The following is a 26,022-nucleotide window of genomic DNA, read 5'->3' as shown; positions in this document are numbered from 1 at the left end:
CATAACCAACAACTCTAATTATACTTAAGGTCTGTTCAGCAATGGAGAAATGATGCCTGATACTGGAAACCTAGCCAACTCCCCGGGGCAACAGCATAATCCCTAATTATATCCTAAATATGTATTATACCCACAGGTGGAGATCATTACAGAAAACTGCAACTAACTAAAATGCAGAGTTATAGTCCAGTCCCAACTGATAAATCTTCAACACACCTTAAGGCTTAGGGATTGTTGTGGAAGAGGGGAAGGAGAGATTGTAATAACTAGGGGAACAGAAAGTTTGCTGTAAGATTGTGTCTCCTAGAAATGTCAGAGAAGCTACATCCATGAAGTCTAACCAACATGGCTGCCTAACTGTGGCTTGAACAAGGACAACAGGAATTCTCAGAGCTGGAGAAACAGTCTTCCTGAAGAAAGAGCATAGCACTTGGTTATCCCATACCAAATAGCCTTGAAAGCATACTATTAACAGGTTGTATTCATATATCTAGGAATTATGTATGTAACAACAACAATAAAAAGAGGCCATGAATTTGAAAGAGAGAGTGGGGAGGGGAGGATGTGTGGAAACATGAGAGGGTTGGGAAGGGGGAATCGATGTAATTATCTAAAAAATTATAATTAAAAATGGTAAGAATGAAAGTGAAAGAGTAGGAGCAATGGCCAGAGAGACCGTTTCTATTTATTCATTCATTTATTTATTTATTTATTTATTTATTTATTTATTTAGGTCTTTTGGGATAGGGTTTCTCTGTGTAACTCGCTTTATAGACCAGGCTGGCCTCAAACTCTGAGATCAGTCTGCCTCTGCTTCCAGTGTGCTGGAACTAAAGGAGTGCCCTGCCATGCCATGCCCGGCTAAACAATAGGAGTATTACAGGGGGAGGGTGACTAGGTTTCTCCGTAGTAAATCAACAGGTTGAACAAGGATTGTACCGGAGAGCAGGAAGGAAAGTCCTTATCCTGCCCATGACTGCAGGTGATTTTCCTAGAGGATGGCTAAGTAATGGTGGTTGGTTTTTCAGTGACTGGGGAGACAAGCAGGAACGTTCTTTCTGGGTAGTCTCCAGAGATGAACAAAATCGTTAGTCCCTTAGCAGTGGCTAGAGATGAAGATGGTCTTCCTCTTTCCACCATCTCCCTCTCTAAATTTTGGTAATGATTAGTAAATTTTCTTGAGGCTTAAGTGAAGCACTGAGCAAACTCAACTGCAAGACAAGGGCGCATTAACTCAGTGGAGTGCAGCCTCTCGGCTTTCCAGGGCATTTGAGTCACTTGTGCCCTCACGCCTAGGTCCTGTTCCTGCGCGGTGGCGGTGGCTGTGGCGTCCGGCTGCTTCCCCTAGTAGCTGCGGGCTCCGCCCACCACCGTAACCTTTCCCGCAGACCCTCCCGCAGGGCTCGGCACTCCGACTCTGCTGAGCCTCCGCGCGGCTGTCACGTTGGCCCCGCCCACAGGCGGAGCCTCTGCGTGGAGCGCTGGGCGCCTGCGCAGCCGCCTGTGCCCGGCCGAGCACACGTCCTTCCGGGGGCGCGAGTGCCCGTTCGTGAGCGTGCGCGTTCTCGCCGCCGCCGGTGCCGCTTCCGCCGTCCTCTGCCGCTGCTGCCGCTGTCGCCGCCCCGGATCCTCAGGCGGAGCTGTGGGACGGCCGGCTGCTCAGCAGCACCGCGGTAGCGAGAACGGAACCGCGGAACCGGTGGACAGGCGGGCGGGCCGACAGGTGAGCTCACTGCCGGGTGGCCCTCAAATTAGGTGGGGCCGCGGGAGCCGGGTGTAGGAGACGGGAGCGGGGTGACGGCGCCGCAGAACGAGGTGAAGGCTGCCTTCAGCCGGAAATGGCGGCCGGCCTTCAGTCGGGCTGGGTCCCGGGCGCCGCTAGGCCCCACTCGGCCCCACTCGACCTTGCACACGGCGGGGCTGCGCGGGGACGAGGCTTTCCGGGCCAGCCCGGGTCCACACGCGCGGCCGCCTCCGCGGCACCCGGGACGCAGAAACTCTGCTGTAGGGAGGCGGGCATTGGAGGCTCCGAGGCTTGTTCACAGCCCTGGGGCTCGGAAGATTGTCTTATAGTTGTTAATTCCAAACGCATTTACCTGTAAAAACATATTTTATGTGCTTCACAACGGCATTTTAAGAGGCGCTTTTGTGTAATGCTGTTAAGGGAGAGTTATTAAAGACTTACCGTTTAGGCTCCAACTTGCGTTATGTGACTGGATTAAAAACTTGTTTTCCTTGTGCCTAGATGATTTCTCCGAACTCTTTTAAGTGTATCTTCGGGAAAAAAAAAAAAAAAAAAGCAAAGTAGCTTTTCTTTCAGATTGGACTTAAGGAAAATTGGGTCGCCGTTTGTTTGATTTGCAGCTGATCATACTTTTAGACACCATATCTGAATTGCTAGTGAGTTGTCTGTTTCAACAAAACAAAACAAAACACTACTTAATATCAGAAAGAATTATATTGACCTATTTATTGTCATGGTTACCTAAAGGCAAAACTAACGGTTGTAGGATAATTTTTTTCATTTACTTGCTTTTTTTTTTTTTTTTTTTTTTTTTTAATAAACAGTGGTCTGTTTGGTGACATTAAAAGCCAGGACTCAAGTGCTTCTGGACAGTTTCTAACTTATTAGGACTCCGTTACCCGTATCAGTGTTTTCTTTATTTTTTGGGGGTGGGGCCGGTGCTTTGAGACAGGGTTTCTCTGTGTAGAGTTGGCTGTCCTGGAACTCGATCTGTAGACTAAGCTGGCCTTGAACTCTGCCTGCCTCTGACTCCTGAGTGCTGGTACTAAAGGCCTGTGCCACCACTGCCTGGCCTTCATCGGTGTTTTTATGCTTGGGTTGGCCTTGTTTATGTGGGCTCTAAATGCAGACCCTTTTGGGAAGAGGTGGCACATCACTCCTTGGAGAGTGAGTTTCCCACCTCACACTTTCCTTGCTCCAGCAGTCTCCTTGCTAGTCTATGAAGAAATTTACGTGCTCAGTCCTTGATTCTTTCTTGAACATTCACTTTCTGTTCTGTGAGACATTCTTAGATTCTACTACTTATGATTTCAGCTCTGCTACTTCCCATTTTCTCCCTCCCTTCCTTGCTTAATTTTCACACAGCACTTGCCTCTTGCTTAATGTATTAACATATTTAACATTTTTTTTTCTAGGTAAGGCTTTGTTTTGTTTTTTAGAGTAGTCACATAGTATGCCCAGTAAGTATTTATTGAATGAATGCAAATGAACTCAGTAACAACTGGGCTAGGCCTTCCCACCAGGAGGTCAGTCAGTGAGTACTGACACTTGCTGGAAGAGTCCAGGGAAACTTGTATTCTCAAGGACAGACCCACCAACGTTCCCTGTCCATTGATAACAGTGCTGTCAGTTAGTAGGGTATTAGAAAGGTGCTTAGGACTGTAAATTTCTTGCAAGTTTTGATCAGTGATTATTTGAAAGTTAAAAGCTTTTTATAAAAGTCAAATATGCCACTGGTAAAAAGTAAAGCTCTTAGAAAATTTGTCTTTGGTTACTTGTCTGTTGGGACTTGAGGTTACAGTGAGATGAAGGATGAAGTCATCTGATTCTTACTTCTTTTGAAGAAATGTTTTGTTTTTGTGAACTGGATCTTACTACATAGCTCAAGCTAGCCTGCAGCTTGTGATCCTCCTGCTTCAGCCTGGCAGGCTGAATCATAGGCATTTACTATCATAACCGTGCAAAAGAGTGAGCAGCTACTGATGCCCTCAGTTGGAAGCCCATTATCTGGGGTGCTATGACAACCCAGGAGACTTGTTTGTGACTGACAGACCCTGGAGTCCTAAGGCCTTTGCTTCCCTTCCATCTAAGCTTAGAAGCATATCTAGATTTCTCTGTTAGTGTGTGGTTTCGTGTTGGGTACAGGCTGCACAGTTCTAGCCACGTTTATACAAGAGCGCACTGGAGAGCAAGATGCTTCTGGGCATAGTTGTAGACCCAACCTGACAACCTGCTATGCTCAAGATCTAACTTATAAATCAGACTTGAAACATCAATGGAATTCAAGGCTTCTAAGCCAGATTCTTCCATTCGCTGACCTGTAGCTTAATCTATCATTGCTGTGTCTTTAGGCCCCAGGTGCATGATGCTCATGGGTGTTTGTTGAATAAATAACTAAAATGCAGCAAAACTGGGGCCTTTTGTTTGTTTGTTTGTTTTTGTTTTTTGGCTTTTTTTGACACAGGGTTTCACTGTAGCTTTGGAGCCTGTCCTAGAACTAGCTCTTGTAGACCAGGCTGGTCTCAAACTCACAGAGATCCACTTGCTTCTGCCTCCCGTGTGCTGGGATTAAAGGCATGCACCACCTCTGCCTGGCTGAAGCTGGGGTTTATTTTAAAAGTTTGCTTCTGAAAGCAGAGGGTGAGGTAAGCATGAAGTGTGGGATTTGAAGCATGTAATACTGTGGGCAAACTGTATCAGCAAATGAAAGCAGTTTTTCTCTTGTAAAGAAACAAACTCCTCCCAGCACTCGGGAGGCAGAGGCAGGAGGATCTCTGAGTTCGAGGCCAGCCTGGTCTACAAGAGCTAGTTCCAGGACAGGCTCTAGAAACTACAGGGAAACCCTGTCTCGAAAAACCAAAAAAAAAAAAAGAAACAAACTCCTGAAATTTTAGGGCACTGGTTAGGGAGCTGTTTGTATGGAAATGGAGCACAGGCATCAGTCCACAAGTCCACAAGCTCCAGGACAGGCTCTAAAGCTGCAGAGAAACCCTGTCTCGAAAAACCAAAAAAAAAAAAAATAAATAAATAAATAAATAAAAATAAAATAAAAATGTAGTCTTCAGGGCTGAGGATGCAGATCAGAGAAAAGTGGTTGTCAAGCATGTGCCAGGCCCTAGATTTGAGCTCTACACCTCAAAGAAAAAAATAAGAAGTTGCATTCTTAAAAATGAGGCTTATTATTCTTGTACTGTATAGAATCTGAGTGATGCATTCAAGGCCAGTGGCCTTTTGTCAGTCAAGCTTCCTACTCTTGCTATCCTTCCTCCCTCTTCTCTGCATCAGCAGAATGTGCTGGGTTACCCTTCCTGAAAGAGGACAAGGCTAGAGCTTGCAGCACCAGGGTTTCTTCTGTCTCTGAGGCTCTGTACTCTATAAAATGAGGGAGATGGTTCCCACCTCACCTGCCTTTTGAAGCAAAGGAAGGATAAGTAGAGTATTTTCCTGATGACTTCCTAAATAGAAGTGACAGAGATTCTAAAAATGGTAATAGCCATATTTTGTGAAAATATCTATTCCTAAAACATCCTTAATCGGGCTACTGTGCCAGGCAAACTCCGATGAAGGAAACCCTGACTAGGATTAGCAGTTAGTCTGTTAATTGGCAACTAAACAGGAAGATTTAAGGATTAGATTACTCAACAACCTTCAGTGTGGATTTTGCCTCCTGACACTTTGCATTAACTTTGAGTGTATTTATTAATGAAAAGTGTGTGTTCTTCATTCATGACATTTAACATTTAATAGTTTTTTTTTTTTTTTTTTTTAGTTTGATGTGTGTGTTGTGTAGGTATGTGGTTTTGGTGTGTGCACTCCTGTGCACACAGGTCAGAACAGAATATTGGGTGTCTTCTTCTGGGTATTGCTTATTGCCTTGAGTCAGGGCCTCTCACTCTCAGTGACCCAGAAGCTCCTTCAGTTGTCTGGCTAGTGAATTTATAGGATCTGCTTGACTCTGCTCCCAGTGCTGGGGTTACAGGTACACAAAACTATGCCAAGGTTTTAAAGTGGGTCCTGGGATTCAAATATGACTTCATCTTTGCAGAGCAAATGCTCTTACCCACTGAGCCATCCCAGTCCTTGGTATAAGTTTTTACAAAATAATGACTTCAAAATTTTGAGTTTCTCAAACATATTTTATATCAAAATTATCGATTATAGAAATGAAATGATCTCATTCTTTAAAGAAGGAGAATGAGGCCAGTTTTGGGAGAAAATTGAAAGTTCCATGGCCAGTTTTCTCTCTACTGATCTGTATGCAGTTTTATTTCATTCCATAATTATACTATGTTTTGTTTTGTTTTTTGAGACAAAGTTTCTCTGTAGCTTTGGAACCTGTCCTGGAACTCGCTCTGTAGACCAGGCTGGCCTCGAACTCACAGAGATCTGCTGTCTCTGCCTCCTGAGTGCTGGGATTAAAGGCATGTGCCCCCACTGTCCTACTACCCTACATTTTCCCCAAGTAATGTTTAGTTAGTGGCAGAGAACTTTGTTGTTTATTTCTAGACATTTTTTAAATTTGGGGGTGGGTTTGAGACAGGGTTTCTCTGTGTAGGCCGGCTGTCCTGGAACTCACTCTATAGTCCAGGCTGGCTTCAAACTCAGAGATCCTCCTGCTGCTGCCTCCCCGAGTGTTGGAATTACAGGCAACAGGCATGTGCCTCCTCCATCCCCCTCCACCAGCTATTTTTAGACAGTTTAAACCCAACTAATATTCTTAGGTTTTTGTGATGTATTATGTTCCTTGATTCTGTGTAAGTGAATGTTACTCATTATCCTGAATTGTTGGTGATGTTATTGTCAGCTTAATTGTTAAACATTGAGACTGTGCGCACGTGTGTGCGCGTGCACACACACTCACATTATGGCATTCTACAATATAAACTATACCGAGGTTTTTTGTTTTTTGTTTTTTTGTTGTTTTTTTTAATGTGTTCTAAGGAATGCTTGCCCATTAGCTATAAGGTTCCAATCCTGGTGAGTCAGAAGATTGGAATGAGGATTTGCCGGGTGATGAAATCAGGTGTGTCCGGTCAGGCTAACTCGGGAAAGAAGTGTGGCCATCTTAGAAAACTTCCTTAGATGGTTGCTCTTTTCATCAAGTTGAATGCGTTCGGTGAAGAACAGAATCAGATACCTTATGGTATTGTTGATACAAGTCACCCTTAACAGGTGGTAGTCAAGTTCCTAGAAGATGTAAGACAGCAGACCCCTCTTCTGACACTCTGCTGAGTGAAGGTGAGGTGGAGGGTGTGGGCAGAAGAGGCCTGAGTTTTCTTGAGGAGAATGTGCTGTTGCTTCCCTTTATTTTCTCTCTTTATAGGAAGGAATTAGCAGGACTGTTGAGTTTCTTTGTTAAGTAGAAGTACATTTTATTGTAGTTTTTCTTAGACAAATTCTGAGTTAGAATTTAAACGTTATTTTTTTTAACATCTTACCAATTTTTATTCTCTTCTGGTATTTGTGTCTTCTTTGTGTTTGCAATGCCTTGGGTTGCCTTTTTTTTTAAAAGATTTATTTATTTATTATGTATACAACATTCAGCCTCTATGTATGCCCGCAAGCCAGAGGAGGGTGCCAGATCTCAGTACAGATGGCTGTGAACCACCATGTGGTTGCTGGGAATTGAACTCAGGACCTCCGGAAGAGCAGCCAGTGCTCTTAACCTCTGAGCCATCTCTCCAGCCCTTGGGTTGCCTTTTGTCCAAACCATTAAGCACCCTTGAGATTTGTTTAGGTATGCCTCATAAGGGAAATGAATTTTCTTAAAACGTTTTAGCTACTCTTACAGCCCTCCCTGCATGGGAAACCTTTTGTAGAACAAAACCAGAAGACATGAGTTGAAGGTGGCTTGAATTCCTAGGAGAAATTTATCACCTGTGGTCTTCATTGTATTAGAACTGTGAGTTTTTTTTTGTTGTTGTTGGTTTTTTTTTTTTTTTTTTTTTTTTTTGGTTTTTCGAGACAGGGTTTCCCTGTAGTTTCTAGAGCCTGTCCTGGAACTAGCTCTTGTAGACCAGGCTGGCCTCGAACTCGCAGAGATCCGCCTGCCTCTGCCTCCCGAGTGCTGGGACTACAGGCGTGCGCCACCACCGCCCGGCTTAGAACTGTGAGTTTGACAAGACAAGCATTTTATACAAACCATCTTAGTAATTTTAATTATGTGTATGGGTGGTTTGCCTGTATGTACATCTATGTATTGCTTTGTGTGCCTGGCGGTGAGGCTACAAAAGATGTTGGATTAACTGCAACTGGAGTTACATCTGTGAGCCACTGTGTGAGTGCTGGGAACCCAAGGCCGTCTTTCCAGACAGTTTTAAAACAGTTACCCACCAATAATTCTTCTTCCTTTCTTTCGTGTGTGTGTGTGTGTGTGTGTGAGAAAGAGACAGAGAGAGAGAGAGACAGACAGAGAGAGACAGAGACAGAGACAGAGACACACGCACACACACCCGGGGTCTTGTGTTTCCCAAACTGGTTTTAAACTTGCTATGTAGCCTGAGGATGACTCGTCCTACCTCCTCCACTTCCAGTAGATGTATCTGACTGAGTGATGGAAATTCTTATCCTGTCTACTGGTGTTTTTGTTTTAATTTCTTTAAATCACCCTGAGCATGGTGTGGTAGCTCATGTGCTTTCACTCCCCAGCACTTGGGAGGTAGAGGCAGGTGGATCTCTGTGAGTTCAAGGCTAGTATGATTTGATAACCATTTAGGGGAGCTCATCCCAGGGGAAGACTATTTCTCCCTGTCTCAGCATTCCTTAGTTGTCTGCCCCATGAGATCTCCCTCTTCCAAGTTAGCATGTCTTTTAGTACTGTGTTTGTTCAGGTCTTGTTAAGGCAGCTGTATTGTTGAGGTATCATTGGTAAAGAAGGTTGCCTGTCATTTCTAGGAGATAAACTCACATAGCAGATTTCTGGTCTTCTGTCTCTTGCAGTCTTTCTGCTCCCTTTCCCAAGATGTTCCCGGTGTCTTAGGCTCAGGGGTTGTGTTGTAGGTTATCAGCTGGCCGGGATACACCATGATCAGTTTTTTGTTTTTTGCATTTTGACCATTTGTGGATTTTTGTTGTTTGGTTTTGTTTTTATTTTCAATTGGTTTTCTCTGATGGTCTTTGGTACAAATGAATATTATTTTTTGAGACAGGGCTTGCCTTGATTTCTTAGTCTTGTTGCCTCTGCTGTCCATTGTTGGGATTACAAAGTGTATACCACCGTGTATATATATGTCCTATATATAATAGCTCTCTTTTTCATATATTATTTTTATTGATATTTATTGAGCTCTACATTTTTCTCTGCTCCCCTCCCTGCCTCTCCCCTCCCCCTTCAGTCTTCCCCCAAGGTCCTATGCTCCCAATTTACTCAGGAGATCTTGTCTTTTTCTATTTTGTACTTCCCATGTAGATTAGATCTATGTAAGTCTCTCTTAGTGTCCTCATTCTTGTCTAAGTTCTCTGGGATTGTGGTTTGTAGGCTGGCTTTCTTTGCTTTATGTTTAAAAAACACCTATGAGTGAGTACATATGATAATTGTCTTTCTGTGTCTGGGTTACCTCACTCAAAATAATGTTTTCTAGCTCCATCCATTTCCTGCAAAATTCAAGCTGTCGTTATTTTCTTCTGCTGTGTAAATGTACCACATTTTCCTTATCCATTCTTCAGTTGAGGGGCATTTAGGTTGTTTTCAGGTTCTGGCTATGGCAAACAAAGCTGCTATCAACACAGTTGAACACATGTCCTTGTGGCATGATTGAGCATTCTTTGGCTATATACCAAAAGTGGTATTACTGTGTCTTGAGGAAGGTTGTTTCCTAATTTTCTGAGAAATTGCCACACTGACATCCAAAGGGTTGTACTAGCTTGCGTTCCCACCTACAATGCAGAAGTGTTCCCTTTTCCCCACAACCTCTCCAGCATAAGTTGTCATCAGTGTTTTGGATCTTGGCCATTCTTACAGGTGTAAGATGGAATCTCAGAGTTGTTTTGATTTGCATTTTCTGATGACTAAGGATGTTGAACATTTTCTTAAGTGTCTTTCAGCCATTTTAGATTCCTCTGTTGAGAGTTCTCTATTTAGGTCTGTTCTCCATTTTTCCTATTGGATTATGTGATCTTTTGGTGTCCAATTTCTTGAGTTCTTTGTATATTTTGGATCAGACCTCTATCTGATGTGGAGTTAGTGAAGATCTTTTCCCATTCTGTAGGCTGTCATTTTGTCTTTTTAACTGTGTCCTTTGCTTTACAGAAGCTTTTCAGTTTCAGGAGGTCTCATTTATTAATTGTTTCTCTCAGTATCTGTGCTGCTGGGGTTCCATTTAGGAAGTGGTTCCCTGTGCCAATGTGTTCAAGTCTACTTCCCACTTTCTCTTCTGTAAGGTTCAGTGTGGCTGGCTTTATGTTGAGGTCTTTGATCCATTTGGACTTGAGTTTTGTGCATGGTGATAGATATGGGTCTATTTTCATTCTTCTACATGTTGATATCCAGTTATGCCAGCACCACTTGTTAAATATGCTTTCTTTTTTCCATTTGATATTTTTTGCTTTATCAAAGATTAGGTGTTCAAAGGTGTGTGGATTAATATCTGGGTCTTCTATTTGGTTCCATTGGTCCTCCTGTCTGTTCTTATTGCCAATACCAGGCTGTTTTCAGTACTGTAGATCTATAGTAGAGTTTGAAGTCAGGGATTGTGATGCCTCCAGAAGTTCTTTTATTGTACAGGATTGTTTTGGCTATCCTGGGTTTTTTGTTTTTCCATATGAAGTTGAGTACTGTTTTTTCGAGGTCTTTGAAGAATTTTTCTGGGCATTGTGTTGAATCTGTAGATTTGGTAAGATTGCCTCTTTTTTTTTTTTTTTTTTTTTTTTTGGTTTTTCGAGACAGGGTTTCTCTGTGTAGCTTTGGAGCCTGTCCTGGAACTAGCTCTTGTAGACCAGGCTGGCCTCGAACTTACGGAGATCCACCTGCCTCTGCCTCCCGAGTGCCAGGATTAAAGGCATGCACCACCACTGCCCGGCCTATAATAGCACTTTTTAATAAGTAGTATCTTTTTTAGATGTTCTAAGGGTCAACCGGGGAAATTCTAAAGTTAGTTGGAGAGAAATAAAAAGACTTAATTTAAAATTTGATACTGAAGCTGGGTGTGTGACACATATCCACAACCCCAGCATGCAAGAGGCTGAGGTGAAAGAATTGAGTGTTTGAGACCAGCTTGGGCTATATGTATATAGCAAAGTCGAGATATCATTTTGAAAAGTTTTTTTTTTTTAAATTACCAAGATTGTAAAACATAAAGCAGATCTCAAGTCACTGGGAACAATAGTCATTGTTCATTTAACAAACAAACTGGTGGTTGAGATCGTGAAAGACTCCAAAAAATGTCTTTTTGTTAAATTTTTTTATTTTTATTTATTTATTTTGGTTTTTCGAGACAGGGTTTCTCTGCAGCTTTAGAGCCTGTCCTGGAACTAGCTCTTGTAGACCAGGCTGGCCTCGAACTCACAGAGATCCGCCTGCCTCTGCCTCCCGAGTGCTGGGATTAAAGGCGTGCGCCACCACTGCCCGGCTTGTTAAATTTTTTTTAGATTTGATTTTGTTTATCAGTGTTTTTACCTGTATGCATGTGTGTGCACTGTGTATGTCAGAAGAGTGTGTTGGATCTCCTTGAACTGGAATCACTCATGGTTGTGAACCACCATGTGGGTGCTCAACTGTTCTCTGCAAGAGCAGTGCATGCTTTTAACCTCTGAGCTGACTCTGCAGTCCTGAATCCGTGTTTTTAATAACAGTGCTTCATTTTATGAAAAAGTCAAACAGTTCTCGTCTTATCTTAGCAATTTGCATATCTTTTAAAAAAATTTATCTCCTATAAATCCTATACAACTTTTTCACTCATATGGTGTTTTTTGTTTTTGTATTCATTTTCCCTTTTTTAAAAAATAACAAAATAATATTTTGGGGCAAAATTATTTTTCTTTAGATTTTATTTTTTATTTTATTTTATGTGTAAGGTTGTTTTGCCCATACACATGCATGCTTGGTGCCTCCAGAGGCCAGAAGAGGACATCACATCTCCTGGAACTGTAATTGTGAGCTGCCTTGTGGGTATTGTGTAAGAGCTTGGGTCTTACAAGTGTTCTTAACTGTTGAGCCATCCCCTCACTGGGCCAAAAAAAAATTTTTTTAAAGAGTACATGCTTTTCATTAACAGAAATGTATTTTACCTTCCTTTTATATTTGAATGTGGAATTTCCAACATCATTTCTCTAATTATTGTTGGATCTATTGGAAATCTAACCCTTTTGCCCCTTAAGGCACTTAGTTTCCAGTGAACACAAAGAAGGAAGCAGTTATAAATAGCCTGACATATTAGCAATCTGTGGTTTGGAAAATCTATGAATCCCAACTGCTGGAAGCAGGTGTTTTCTTCTAGTAAAATCTGTCAGTGTGGCACAAAACATATTTGCTAGTTGTCCTAGCTACCTTTAGTCTCTGTGCACTAAAGAACTGGAAGCAAATATTTATATTTAAGCCTGAGAACTTTTTGTTTGCACAGGTTTCCCTCAACTTCAACTTATATCCCCATCCCATGCTGGGAAACCTAGACTCAGTCTTAGTATTGCGGGGAGGGATGGGTTAGACAGGATCTCACTATATAGCTTAGAACTTTTGATCATCACACCTCAGCCTCCCGAGTATTAGGATTATAGGTATGGGTCCCCAAGCCCAGCAATGGAGGAATCTCTTTTCAAAAGCATATACCTGAGGCTTCTAGCTGTACTATTTAATCTACAGTGCAATTCAGTTAAAAAAAAAAAAGACAAATAAAATGAAGAGGTCATCACAGATTTGTGTTTCTTCATTTAAAAAGTAAACTCAGCCATGACTCCACTTGCTTTTGGAGAGTCATGGACACAGTGATCTTGGTAAGGTACTTTTACTTGTCTAATTGCTGGGACAGGAGAGAGTGGGGGCGTGGAAGAATGTCTACTTGGGACATTTGCTTGAGATCCCACTCCTAACACTAAACTGTTAAACAAAACCATAGACAAGCTAGTTTGAATAGACTTTGAGCAAAGAAATGATTCATGAATTGGGCAGCACTCTGAACTAGTAAAGATGCAGAGAACTCCACCCAGCAACTAGGCAGGTGGTATTTATATACAGGAGAGAAATTATGGAACAAAGAAACAACTCAATTTCAGCATTATCTTTTTGGGGTATGGGTGTTTTGATACTTACCCTCTGAAGTCTGGTGCGTCTTTCCAGCTTGTCGTGCTTCAGTTGTTGTGTCTGTTTCAGGTTCCTTCCACGCTGGATTTGATGTGGTCACTTGGTTCTCAACTCTAAGTGCGTGTTCATTTGCTACTTTAAGATCATCCTCAGGGGGGCTGGAGAGATGGCTCAGAGGTTAAGAGCACTGCCTGCTCTACCACAGGTCCTGAGTTCAATTCCCAGCAACCACATGGTGGCTCACAACCATCTGTAATGGGGTCTGGTGCCCTCTTCTCGTCTGCAGGTATACACACAGACATAATAAAAATAAATAAAAATATTTTTTAAAAAAGATCATCCTCAGGGGATATACTGGCCAGTTATGTACCCAACATGAATCTCTCCTAAGAGTAGCCTTAGGCTAGGGTATAAGGGCAGAACGCTGGTGCCATTTTCTTATTTGCAGAGGGAGGGGGGTTGAAACAGCATTTCTCTGTAGCTTTGGAGCCTGTCCTGGAACTAACTCATGTAGACCAGGCTGGCCTTGAACTGAAGTAGATTGGTTCTGCCAGGAGCAGACATGTCTCATTGTCATTTAAAAAAAATGTTTTTTAGAACATTTTAATTGCTATATTTTGTAGATCTCTGAAGTGGAGATGACCTGTTTATTTAAAATATCTTTTTTGACCTTGAAAACATACTTAATGTGACTACAAGTTTGATTATAATGTGATTGACTACTAACCTGCATTTCCTTATTATCCTAAACAGCTGATAATACTAATTTACAAGGACTAGAGAGTTACATTGTTAAATGAGTTGTATGGATACAGTGATTTGAACAAGAATAGAAATGTATGTATAGTATGTTCTAACAAAATTAATCTAAAATTTGTATACAATATACAAAAGTCCAATCAAGTGTGCAACATTTAAAACTAGTAGTTGCTTTTTAAAAGTAGATTCAATAATCTTTCTTTTTATTTTATCATCTACATCCTCCCTTTTTTCTTTTCAGAGTAGATTCAGTAATCTACCCTTTTATTCTATCATATCTATGTCCACTTTTTTTCTTTTGAAAACAAGAACCTTGAATCTAGTTTTCTTTGTTTAGCTTTTTTCCTGACCGTTACCAATAACAGCAATCCCCCTACATAATGACAAATATCCATAACCCATTGAATGACCAAAAACTGTCCCCCATCTCTTGGGAATGTGGGCGTCATATTCTTAAATTTACTTCCTGCTGTCTGGGGGTGATGACATCTTTAGGGCATCTTGAAAAGAAAAATTTGGGTTAATTGTCAAGTCCTGGTAGAGGTAGCTGTATCATTTCTTGTCAAGTCTCTACATAATGGGAAAGTGCAGGACTTGTCTCGAGTCCTGGGTAGAGTGGTCTGTTAGGCTGGATCATCTCAACTAGCCACCTCAAAATTGTTCTGAGCAGTTTGTAGTCCAAAGCTGGTCTTTAGGGGTGGTGTTTTTCAACTTGGTGGTGTTATCATAGTCCTGGAGGAATAGTCATTGTGGGGCCCCGTCCTCTTCTTGGAGACTTCAGAGGTCGCTGTTAGGTGTGCTCGTGGTTCACTACAGAAAATTGATAGCAACTCAAACCCGAAATCATGTACAGGAATGAAGATGAAACCTTTTCCTAGAATTAGTTATTACTCTATATATTGATATCATGACAGAAAGATATATATATATATATATGTATATATATATATAAAATCCTTTTAAAGAACTTTTTATGATTTATTTATTTTATGTGCAGTTTTGTGAAGGTGTCAGATCCCCTGGAACTGGATTTACAGGCAGTTGTGAACTGCCATGTGGGTGCTGGGAATTGAACCTGGGTCCTCTGGAAGAGCACTCAGTGCTGTTAACTGCCAAACCATCTCTCCCGCCCAAAGTTTTTTACCTTAAGAAAAGCTGTTAAAGAGTCAGTATAAAACCAAAGGATTATGAGATGAGTGGCCATAAAATAGTTCTTAAATTTTTGTTTGTCTTCTGTCCCATATCAGGTGGTTCTTCTGACATGACACAGAGATTTTGGATTTCACTTTAATTTAATAAGCCTGCTTAGGTTTAGAGAAGGAGAGAGCCACATTCCAACTCCAAAGCCAGCTTTAGTCTTTAATTGGACTGAGACTACAAAAAGACCATTTGCATTATATGTCTGTAGAGAGCAGCAGAAATAAACATTTGGGAAGATATATGAAATTTTATTCTGTTGGAAATGTGATGTACCAATAGGCCAATTTACTCTTTCCTTGAGACATCTTTTCTGGATGGTTTGTCCTTTTCTTCAGATTTGTCCAGTAGTCTTCAGATTCCTTTGCTGGATGTCTTTCATTCTCCTGAAAAGATAAAACAAAACCCTTTTCCAACCCTAACTTTGTGGAGATTCTCTTTTGACAAATTATATCTGATCAAATGAAAAGCATTTGTTAGTTTCATATGTAGGTTTTGATTAAAAGGCCATGGTGCTTAATGAAGTATCTTCTCTTGTAAATAAGAGCTGTCTCTTGTTCAAGTTGAATCTTTATCAGTTTTGATGGTATCCATAGCTTTTCTTCTCCTGTGGAAACAAAAGCAAAACCCCTTCCCCAATGTAACATTATGTCCTGGTTTCCATTCTGAGGTCAGTACATCTTTAAAGTATATTGGCTGATATTCTGTAGTTTTTTTTTTTTTTCCTCTAATGAGACTATCTAATGTCTCTCTGCAGCTGCTATTTCTTTCTTATTAGCATTTGGAAAATTCAAAGTAAAGCATTATGCAATCTATTTCTGGGGATATTTATCATCCACGTCTGTTTATTTAACATATCCTTTAGAGTTCAATTTGATCTTTCTTTAACTGCCTACCCTCTAGGATTGTGTGGAATATATGTAATATATATATATAAATAAGCAAAAAAAAACTGTTTCATTTTAAGAGACATGCTGGAGCATTGTCTGTATTTGTACAGGTATACCCATGATGACCATAACTTCTAGCAAATGTGTGATTACCAAATCAGCATTTTCTGAACTCAAAGCAGTTGCCTATTGAAAACCTGAATAGGTATCAGTGGTGGTTACATATTTTAGTTTTCCAGATTCTACAAAATAGAGCACACCCATCTGCCAGTTCTCATTTCCTTGAGTGCCTTTGGGTCACTCACCGCAGTGGTGGTGTTTGGTGTATAAAGAACAAGTAGGACATTTCCTTATAATGTCCTTGGCTTGTTGCTACATGATAGAAAAGTCTTTTTAAACCATTGCTATTGGCATGAAATCCTGAGGTCTTCAGCACATTTTTAGTCAATAATTGATCAGTTTCCTGTATGGGATCGGATATGTGTTATATATATGAGATTATGCCTATTTCTGATTATATGTTGTAACTGAATAAATAATAAAGTCACTGTATCTTCTGGTATAAATTCAGCAGTTTCAATAGTTTCAATATGCAAAACAACTCGGCATGTTGCGAATTGGTAACTATGTTGAGGTTCTTTAAAATCTCTTAGTACCATGAGAAGAACATATAATCCAACATTTGGACAGAATTGTGAGGGCTTTGATCCACTTAAATTTTTTGGTTTGTAACCTGCCTTTTCTGATTTATTTGCATCAATATGGAATTTAGGGACCCCAGTTATTGGTGTGTCCCATACAATGTGAGGAAGGATTCAGCTAGTTCTCATTTTAAGTTGAATTCTCTTGCTTTTGGAATAATTGTTGCTAATCTCTCCCAAAAAATTTACTATAAGCTCTTTGCCAGTGTTCACTTTCTTCCAATAATTTGTCAACTCCATCATTATAAAAAGCTACTATAATTTCTGCTGAGTCTGTCCTGCTAATTGACCAAGTCTCAATTTTCCTTTTAGAATTAACTCAGAGACCTTTTCCACATGAGTTTTTAATTTTTTACTCGGTTTATTTGGTAAAAAGGAAAAAATGGTCCATTCTATGGTAACATCTTCCTTCTGCATTAAAATTCCTCTAGGGAAATGTTTGGAGGGTAATATGACCAGAATGCAGTTACGACTCAGATCCACATGATCCACAGGTGCCTCTGTGCCTGTTCAATAAAAGCCAATTCTCTCTCAGCTTCCCTGGGACTATTTAAGTCCTTGTCACCATCTAAGGTTTTGTTTAAATTAATCATGTCATCAGGACCTATCTCAATAGTGGGCTGTAGATGGGAAGTGTCTCTTAGCAATCTTTGTAAGTCATTAAGAGTCTGAAACCGATCTCTCCTTATTTACACCTTTTGGGGTCTAATTTTTTAATAACCTAAATAATTAATAGACTCTCTTCTTTGTATCTTTCAGGAGTAGTTTGTAATCCCTAACAAGGCAAAAATTTCTTTACTTCTTCAAACATTCTAAAGTATCTACATTTGAATCAGATAGCAAAATGTCCGTGTAATGGTAGACTAGATTTAAGAAATTGCTTACATATCATTTCCAGTGGCTGATTTACAAAATATTGGCACAGGGTGGGGACTATTTATCATTCCCTGTGGGAGAATCTTCCATTGATATCTTTTAGCATGCTAAGATTATAAGTAGATACTGTGAAGGCAAATTTTCTCTGTCCTTTTCTTGTAAAGATATAGTGAAGAAACAGTCTTTTAACCCAATAACTATAAGAGAGGCCATCCTTTAGGCAACAGAAGGCAAAGGAGTGCCAGACTGTAGAGCCAATTGGCTGAATCACCTTATTAACAGTTCTTAGATCTGTTACCACTTTCCATTTTCCAGATTTCTTCTTAACAACAAATACAGGAGAACTCCAAGGGCTGGTTGATTCTTCAGTGTGCTGAGTGTGGTGATGAGGCGAGCAGTCCTACTTTTCGTCCCGCCCAGCTCCCTCATAGCTAGCTTAGCCCGGAAATAATACAGAAATTATATTCATTTAAACACTGCCTGGCCCATTAGTTCTAACCTCTTATTGGCTAGCTCTTACATATTGATTCAATCCATTTCTAATAATCTGTATCGCCAGTTGGCTGTGGCTTACCAGGATGAGTCTAACCGGCGTCTGTCTTGGAGAGGAGAGCCATGGGGTCTGCCTGACTCTGCTTTCCCCCAACATTCTGTTCAGTCTACTCCTCCTGTCTAAGCTGCTGTCCTGTCAAAAGGCCAACGCAGTTTCTTTATTTGACCAATGAAAGTAACACAGAGAGAAGGCCATCCTACTTCAGCTGAGCATCTAGTTGCTCCTGTACCGGCTGTTCTAAAGCATGCACTTTCTCTTTTGTTAAAAATCATTGCTTAACCCATACAGGTTTGTCTGTCAACCATTTTAAAGGTAGTGGTTGGTGTCTTGAAAATCAGCAGCTATTGTGCCCTGTTCTTGTACAACCTGAATGGTTGGTGATTGTTCATTATAAAACCTTCCAATTTTCCCAGAAATATACATTAATTTTTGGTTTGTTTCCAAGATTGGGGTAATGTTAATCTGAGTACTCTATTGCTGTAACAAATCACGCCCCCGCAAATTCATTGCTGTATTAGCCACATATAGTTTTAATTTTCCTCTGTCTTTTTGGCCCTATATATTTGACCCATCTTGAGCTCTGTTTTACCTGAGTTAAAGTTCCAGTTCCTAAAAACTGAACATTTCCGTCCTGAAGAGACCAATTTGGATGCCAAAATTCTGATGAAAGTATTGTTGTATCTACACCTATGTTTACCAGGCCTTCAATAACATCATTTATTCGTATTTTTAAGTTTGGTCTTTGTTCATTTATAGAAGTTTGCCAAAACACTCGCTTTATGGTTTCTCCTAAATTTTTCATTCTCTCTTTAGCTGTGATCAAGAGCAGTGTGGTTTCTTACAGTAGGCATTAGGTTCTATAATTGCTCTGGGAAGGAGTTTCCTCTACAATGGGCATGAAATAGCTGAACCAGCTTTGGCATAGTGGCCTGCGAACAGCCCTTCACTGAGTTTGGGTGGGGGGGGGATTTCCTTGACTATTACTCATTGATCTATGTTCACCTTTGCCACACCTGTGTAATCTAGAAGGGAGGGGCCTTCTGAATGGATCATTCTTAGGAAAAAACATTGTTTCTAAGAACATCCTGTCAACAATTCCTTTTAAGGTCACCCTGTGTGCCACAACTATAACATTTGACATTTCAATATTTTCCTCAAACCTCTAGAAATCACCTCTCCTATCCATGTATCATCTTTGTCATGAGATTCAGTATTAATTGTATCTCAAATCCATTTCTCCAGAGGTGTTGACCTATTCCTTAACAGCCTAATTATCCTTTTGCATAGAAAGTTGGCATTTTTAAGCCCCAGAAATTCAATTATTATTTGTTTAGCTTCTGAGTTTGGTATCATTCTATTTACTGCTGAAGTCAGTCTTTGTAAGAAATCCATAGAGGGGCCGGAAGTGCCTCTCTGTCCCTGCCACTGGACCATGGAGACCGTGGCCCAGTAGAGACCTTAGTGTGAGGCTTACAGGGGCAGTGGCCATGGAGGCCGTGCTGAACGAACTGGTGTCTATGGAGGATCTGAAGAATTTTGAAAGGAAATTTCAGGCTGAGCAGGCTGCTGGCTCTGTATCCAAAAGCACACAGTTTGAGTACGCCTGGTGCGAAGCAAATACAATGATGACATCCGTAAAGGCATCATGCTCCTGGAGGAGCTGTTGCCCAAAGGGAACAAAGAGGAACAGCGGGATTACGTCTTCTACCTGGTGGCCGGGCAACTACCGACTCAAGGAGTATGAAAAGGCCCTAAAGTATGTGCGAGGGTTGCTGCAGACTGAGCCCTAGAACACCCAGGCCAAGGAGCTGGAGCGCCTCATCGACAAGGCTATGAAGAAAGATGGACTAGTGGGCATGGCCATTGTTGGTGGCATGGCCCTGGGTGTGGCGGGACTGGCCGGACTCATTGGACTAGCTGTCTAGAAGTCCAAATCCTGAAGACAGCCTCACCCGCTCTCTGCCCTGGCGCACCCGGGAGCCTGGGGGCCACTGGAAGAGGGTCCTGTCCGTCCTCGCCATCGCCTTCCCTTCTCCTACCCACCCCTTGTCATCCATCTCTGCAGCCTCTGTGACCTTCAACCTCTCATCCCCCAGCACCTGTTGTTTAGCCCTGAGTCAAGCTTTGCAATGAGTGTAAATAAAATTGGGCTGCGGCTTGGGGGGGAAAAAAAAGAAATCCATAGAGGCTTTCTTTGGGCTCTGTATAATTTTAGTGAATGATTTGATTCTCTTTTTTATTTCTCCAATTCTGTCCCAAGCATTCCAAGCTGCTGTGTGGCATAAATCCAGGGTGTGGTCATCACATACAGCTCGCCTCCTTATAGTAGCATATTCTCCTCCAAGGATTTGATCTTGGGAGGTTTCCCCACCTGTAGCTTTACTCTGTTCTTCAGTGATATTAGCCTCTTCTCTGAACTAGGTACTCCCTGTTCACCAGTTCTGTGTAGTCGTGAGGGATAATCCTACTATCTGACCCTGAGTTTAACATTTGCTTCACAAAAGGTGAATGCATGCCATATGGGACTACTGCTTCCTGGAGTCTCCTTAAATCTAACATTAGCACAATAGTCCAGTTAGCTGTAACAGCATATGCCGCTTGACAATTCCTGGAAGGTTACTGAATATTTTAAGGTTGGTTGTCTGAAAACCTTAGGCTGTTCCTCTCTATTCTTATAATGCAATGCTGAAATTGGCTCTCCATTAAATTTCTCTATCTGGATTTGAATATCTCTGTGATGTGTTTTGTTAGGTTTTTCTAAGGCCTGTTTCTTAGCACTCAGATTAACCAACTTTCTTAATGATGAGACAGATGATAAAGTTGATAGTGTTTACAATTGATATCACATCAATCCAATCTAAATTAGATACCCTCTCAGTCGTTCCATTTTCCTCCCCCCCAACAGGGTTTCTCTGTAGCTTTGGAGCCTGTCCTGGAACTAAGCTGGCCTTGAGCTCACAGAGATCTGCCTGCCTCTGCCTCTCAAATGCTGGGATTAAAGGCTTGCGCCACCACCGCCCAGCCCGTCATTTCCATTTTCAAACTATGTAGCATATTATCATACAGAGACCAAAATCCTTCCATTGAAATGTTTTTTCCCATTTTTTTTAAAATTTTACTTTTTGTATAACTCTGTGTAAGCATATGCCATGTGTATGCAGGTGTCCTGAGAGCCAGCAGGAGTTGGGCAGCTGTGACCTGCCCAGCATGGACAGAGGGAACTGAACCACTACGTCATCCCTCCACCTGCTTTAAATTGTATTTATTTGTTTGTTTGTTGTGTCTTTAATCCCAGAACTCAGGCTGGGTTCTCTGGCAGATGGGGGTGGGGGGCAGAGCCGGACCTGCCATACTTTCCCTGGGGCTGAGCGGAAAGATGGTGAGTGTTGATGAACCGGACACACACACCACCAACCAGGGAAAAACACATGCATCATTTAATTGCATCAGGCAAGAATTTAAATAGGGCTGAGATGGGGGTGGGAATCTTGAGATGGGTTGAGGCAGAGTAAGGAATAGGGCCAATGATATTTTGCCACATTAGCAGTGGCTGGGCAGAGGCAGGTTTAGGTCAGACTGTGCTGAGTCACTCATGTGGAAGTCATGGCCAAAGACAGGTCTCCAAACTCGATCCGGGATCAGGAAGTTATACTGAGCCTCACGCCCAGGCCTTATGAGGCCCAACACTGGTCTACAGAGTTTGTTCCAGGACCTAAATGGCTGCACAGAGAAACCTTGTCTTGAAAGACCAAAAAAATAAAATACCTGTTTGCTTGTCGTTTTCTTTTTCTTTTTCTTTTTTTTTTTTTTTTTTTTTTTTTTTTTTTTTTTTTTTTTTTTAAGTAGGGTTTCTCTACATAGCCATGGTTGTCCTGGAACTCACTCTGTAGACCAGGCTGATCTTGAACTCACAGAGATCTGCCTGCTGAGTGTTCGGATTAAAGATATGTGCCACCACTCTTGGCTTAACTTTTATTTTGAAATGAGGTCTTGTGGCATTGTCCTTGTTGACCTCAAACCTGTGGTCTTCCTGTGGTAACTGTGGTGGGTGTGTGGTCTCGGTCTGCCACTTTCCTTTGCAGTTATCCCTCTTCTTGCTTCTCAGCCTCAAGGGAGTAGAGTGTCTTCTGTCACAGCTGAGAAAGAAACGTGGATAACAAACCCGCATAGGAGTTTATTAAGGGGGAGGAGTTACAGGCGGGGGGGGGGCCTGAAAGATGGCGCCTAGCACATGCCCATAGGGGGATGATGTGGCTGCAGCTGCATCATACGTAGATGATACAGCCATGCTGCCTGTGGGTCATGCCCAAGGGCTTGTCCACACACATGGCCCTGGAACCCGGAAGTGTCAGCCATATTGTGACTGAAATAACAGTAGTTTTAAATTGATTATATTGCATTAGTAGTCATTTTTTATAGATATAAACCCATTTTTTTTATCTGCCTACTGTTGATATATTTCCAAGGTTTAAATATTAAGTGTGCTTTGGGATCAGTGTTTGTAGCAGTAGAATTGCTGAATCATGGAAAGTACATGCTTAACTTTTGGGGGGTGTGGTTTGAGACACGGTTTCTCTGTGTAGTTCTGACTGTCCTGGAACTTGCTCTACACACCAGGCTGGCTGCAAACTCACAGATCTGCCTGCCACTGCCTCCCAAGTGCTGTGATTAAAGGTGTGCACCACCATGTCTGGCACATGTTTACTTTCTTTTTTTTTAATATTTTACTTTATGTGTTGCTGTGAAGGTATCAGATCCCCTGGAACTGGAGATACAGTTTGAGCTGCATGTGGGTGCTGGAAATTGAACTCGGATCCTCTGGAAGAACAACCAGTGTTCTTAACCACTGAGCCATCTTGCAAGCCTCTATGTTTAACTTTTTTAAGATACCGCCAATCTATGTTCTAAAGTGGTTGTACATTTTACATTTCCAACAACATGTAAAGAAATTCATACTGTTTGCATTTTTATCAGCAATTGTAAACAGCCCATTTAAAAACTAAAACACACTGCTTGCATTAGGGACACGTCCTATCTGTTTAGCTGGTTCTATAAAATATTGGACTTAGAATTTGTGCCATTGAAGCATCACAGTGCAACACATTTCTTGAATGTGTGGTGATGCTGGTGTAAATAAACTTACTGCACATCTCTCACAAGAAAGTGGAACACACATAATTGTATATTGTACATAATACTTGATAATAGCAGTAATTGACTGTTACTGGCTCATATTTTTAGACTATATTTTTTATTATTGTCTTATAGTATTCCTACATAGGTCCAGCAAGATGGCTTAGTAGGTAGAGAGGCATATGGCACAACAGGTCTAAAGACTTGAGTTTGATGTGTCTGTGATGTTCTCGTGGTGCTGACACAATTCTCGCTTCACAATGAGTAAACTGGCTAAGCCTTTCTATTGGGTGTGTATTGTTATTTGTCCTGGTTTTATTTTTAATTATACCCACTAAGACTGGCTGTTTGGGTTGGCTCAGAGGTAAACCAAGGCACTTTGTATATGCTAAGCATCCTTGATTCAGGAATTCAGAGCATCAAGAAGGAAGAAAGGAGGAGGACAGTGGAAGGTAGGAGGGAAGATGGAGGGAGGGTACCCAGCCTTAGACTATCAGTCTTTATCACAGAAGTGACCTTAACAACACGATATCTACTAGTAAGTAATTTTTCTATGCTTCTATCCCTTTGTTTCTGCTTCTTTTGAGTCCTTTGTTATAAAACTGTTGTTTTATAGGCAGGGAAGCCCATGCCTGTAATCCCAATACTTTAAAGGCTAAAGCAGGAGTCTAAGCACAAAGCTAGCCTGGACTGCACCATCTTTACAACTTTTAGTTTACAGTGTTGCTCAGTTCGAGAATTGAAAATAAAGCTAATTAAAATATTTAAATTACTATTTCATCGTTTTGTTGTTTGTTTGTTTTTATATCCCTACAGTTCTTCCTCTCCCTCCTTTCCTCTAGTCCCTCTTTCTCCACCTCCTCCTTGCCCTCACCCATCCACTCTTTCTCCTCAAGTAGGAGAAAAGGGTCCCAGAAGCAGGCAACAGAGTCAGAGACTCTGCTTCCACTGTTAGGAGACCCACAAGAAGACCACGCTATACAGCAATTAATAAATGGTGATGTGGGATTCCTCTCTGTATGATGTGAATATGTTTTGTTACCATTGGTTAATAAAGAAGCTGCTTTGGTCTATGGAAGAGTAGAATAAAGCCACGTGGGAAAACTGAATGCAGGGAGAAAGGCCACGTAGCTGCTGAAGGAGAAAGACATTGGAACCTTACCAGTAGACTAATAGAAATGGATTAATTAAGCTGTGAGTGCTAACTAGAAACATGTCTGAGCCATCGATCAAACAGTGTTGTAATTAATAGTTTTTGTGTGATTATTTGGGTCTGGGCAGCCGGGAAACAAAACACAGTCTCCCATTACACAATAGGACCTCATGAAACTAAAAAGCTTTTTACAGCAAAGGGCACTATCAGAAGGACAAAATGGCAGCCTACAGAATGGGAAAAGATCTTCACCAACCCTACATTTGACGGAGGGCTGATGTCTAAAAGATACAAAGAACTCAAGAAATTAGACATCAAAATACCAAGTAATCCTATTTAAATATGGGGTATAGATCTAAACAGAGAATTCTCAATAGAAGAATCTCAAATGGCCGAAAGACACTTAAGGAAATGTTAAACATTCTTAGCCATCAGGGGAATTCAAATCAGAATGATTCTGAGACTCCATCTTACATCTGTCAGAATGGCCAAGATCAAAAACACAAGTGACAACTCATGCTGTTGTATATGGAGCAAGGGGAACATTCATTCCTCCATTGCTGATAGAAGTGTAAATTTGTACAGCCACTATGGAAATCAGTATGGTTTCTCAGAAAATTGGGATTTGATCTACCTTGATCCAGCTATATCACTACTGGACATATGCCTAAAGGACACTCCTTCATACCTCAAGAACACCGGCTCGGCTATGTTCATAGCAGCTTTATTCATAATAGACAGTGGAAACAACCTAGATGTCCCTCGAGTGAAGAATCGATAAAGAAAATGTGGTGCACTTACCTGATAGAGTTATTACTCAGCTGTTAAAATTTCATTCCTTTGACAAGGTTTTCATTACAAATTAAATTTTTTAACACATAAAGCTCTTTAGATTTTTTTTTCTCACCCTTCACCAATTTCAGTCAATTCAGTTTTTCCATTTATTCGCCTTTCTGATTTCTTGGCAGGAAGTTGGTCAGGGTAGGAGTCAGAGGGGATGGAGGACACCAGGAGAGCATGGCCCCCTGAAACAACTAACCAGAGCTCAAATGGGTTCCCAGAGTCTGAAATGGCGAGCACAAGCCTGCATGGGTCCACACCAGGTCCTGTGTGTGTGTGTTATGGCTGCTAGCTTGGTATTTTATGATGTTCCTAACAGTGGGAGCGGGTGTATCTATGACTCTTGCATGCTCTTGAGATTCTTTTCCTCCTAATGGGTTCTTCGTTCAGCCTCGATGTGAGAGGGCTATTGAGCAGTCTTCTGTACATCTCCTCATCTTCTTGTCCCCACGCTGATTTCAGGAATTGTAGGTAGCCTCAGTCTGGTGTCTCCAAAAACATACTTTGACGGTTACAAATAAGGGTAATATTAAAAGATGGATGAAGAGTCCCAGGATGGAGAAAAGGCTCATTTGTTGAAGTTGAGTTCCCAGCAGCCATGCTGGGTGGCTAACAACCATCTATAACTCCAGCTTTAAGGGATCCACTGCCTCTGGTGTCCACAGGCACCTACCTGAACTCAGTGCACTTATCTATACATAGATGCACACATACATAATAAAATATTTTCATGCATAGGGTAAACTTCTGATTGGTTCCAAACAAGATACTTGTGTCTCTTGAGTATTTCCTTATTCACCTTCCTGAGAGACATCTCATATTCTATCTAGTGTATAGTCTCTCTCTAGTCTGAGGGTTTTTTTTTAATGATTTATTTTTATTTTATGTACATTGGTGTCTTGACTACATGTGTGTCTGTATGAGGGTATCAGACCCTCTGGAA

General features: G+C 41.3%; 1 protein-coding gene and 1 pseudogene across 2 annotated transcripts in view; both read left to right on the top strand.

The window, feature by feature from the left end:
* The first annotated feature begins 1,527 nt into the window (after positions 1–1,527).
* Dnajc5 (DnaJ heat shock protein family (Hsp40) member C5) overlaps positions 1,528–26,022 on the top strand; it is a 32,888-nt gene continuing 8,393 nt past the window's right edge. Inside the window, exon 1 of one of the 2 annotated variants that reach the window (XM_038332189.2) lies at positions 1,528–1,723. The gene's annotated coding sequence lies outside the window, so the exon portion shown is untranslated. The remainder of the gene's footprint in view (positions 1,724–26,022) is intronic. The other variant, XR_005285585.2, reaches the window with a different exon arrangement.
* On the top strand, positions 19,441–19,893 carry LOC119815864 (annotated as a pseudogene).

The sequence above is a fragment of the Arvicola amphibius genome, chromosome 5 (assembly GCF_903992535.2).
Source record: "Arvicola amphibius chromosome 5, mArvAmp1.2, whole genome shotgun sequence".
Lineage (NCBI taxonomy): Eukaryota > Metazoa > Chordata > Mammalia > Rodentia > Cricetidae > Arvicola > Arvicola amphibius.
The sequence above is the reverse complement of the archived record's forward strand: the minus strand, read 5'-3'. Positions and strand labels throughout refer to the sequence as shown.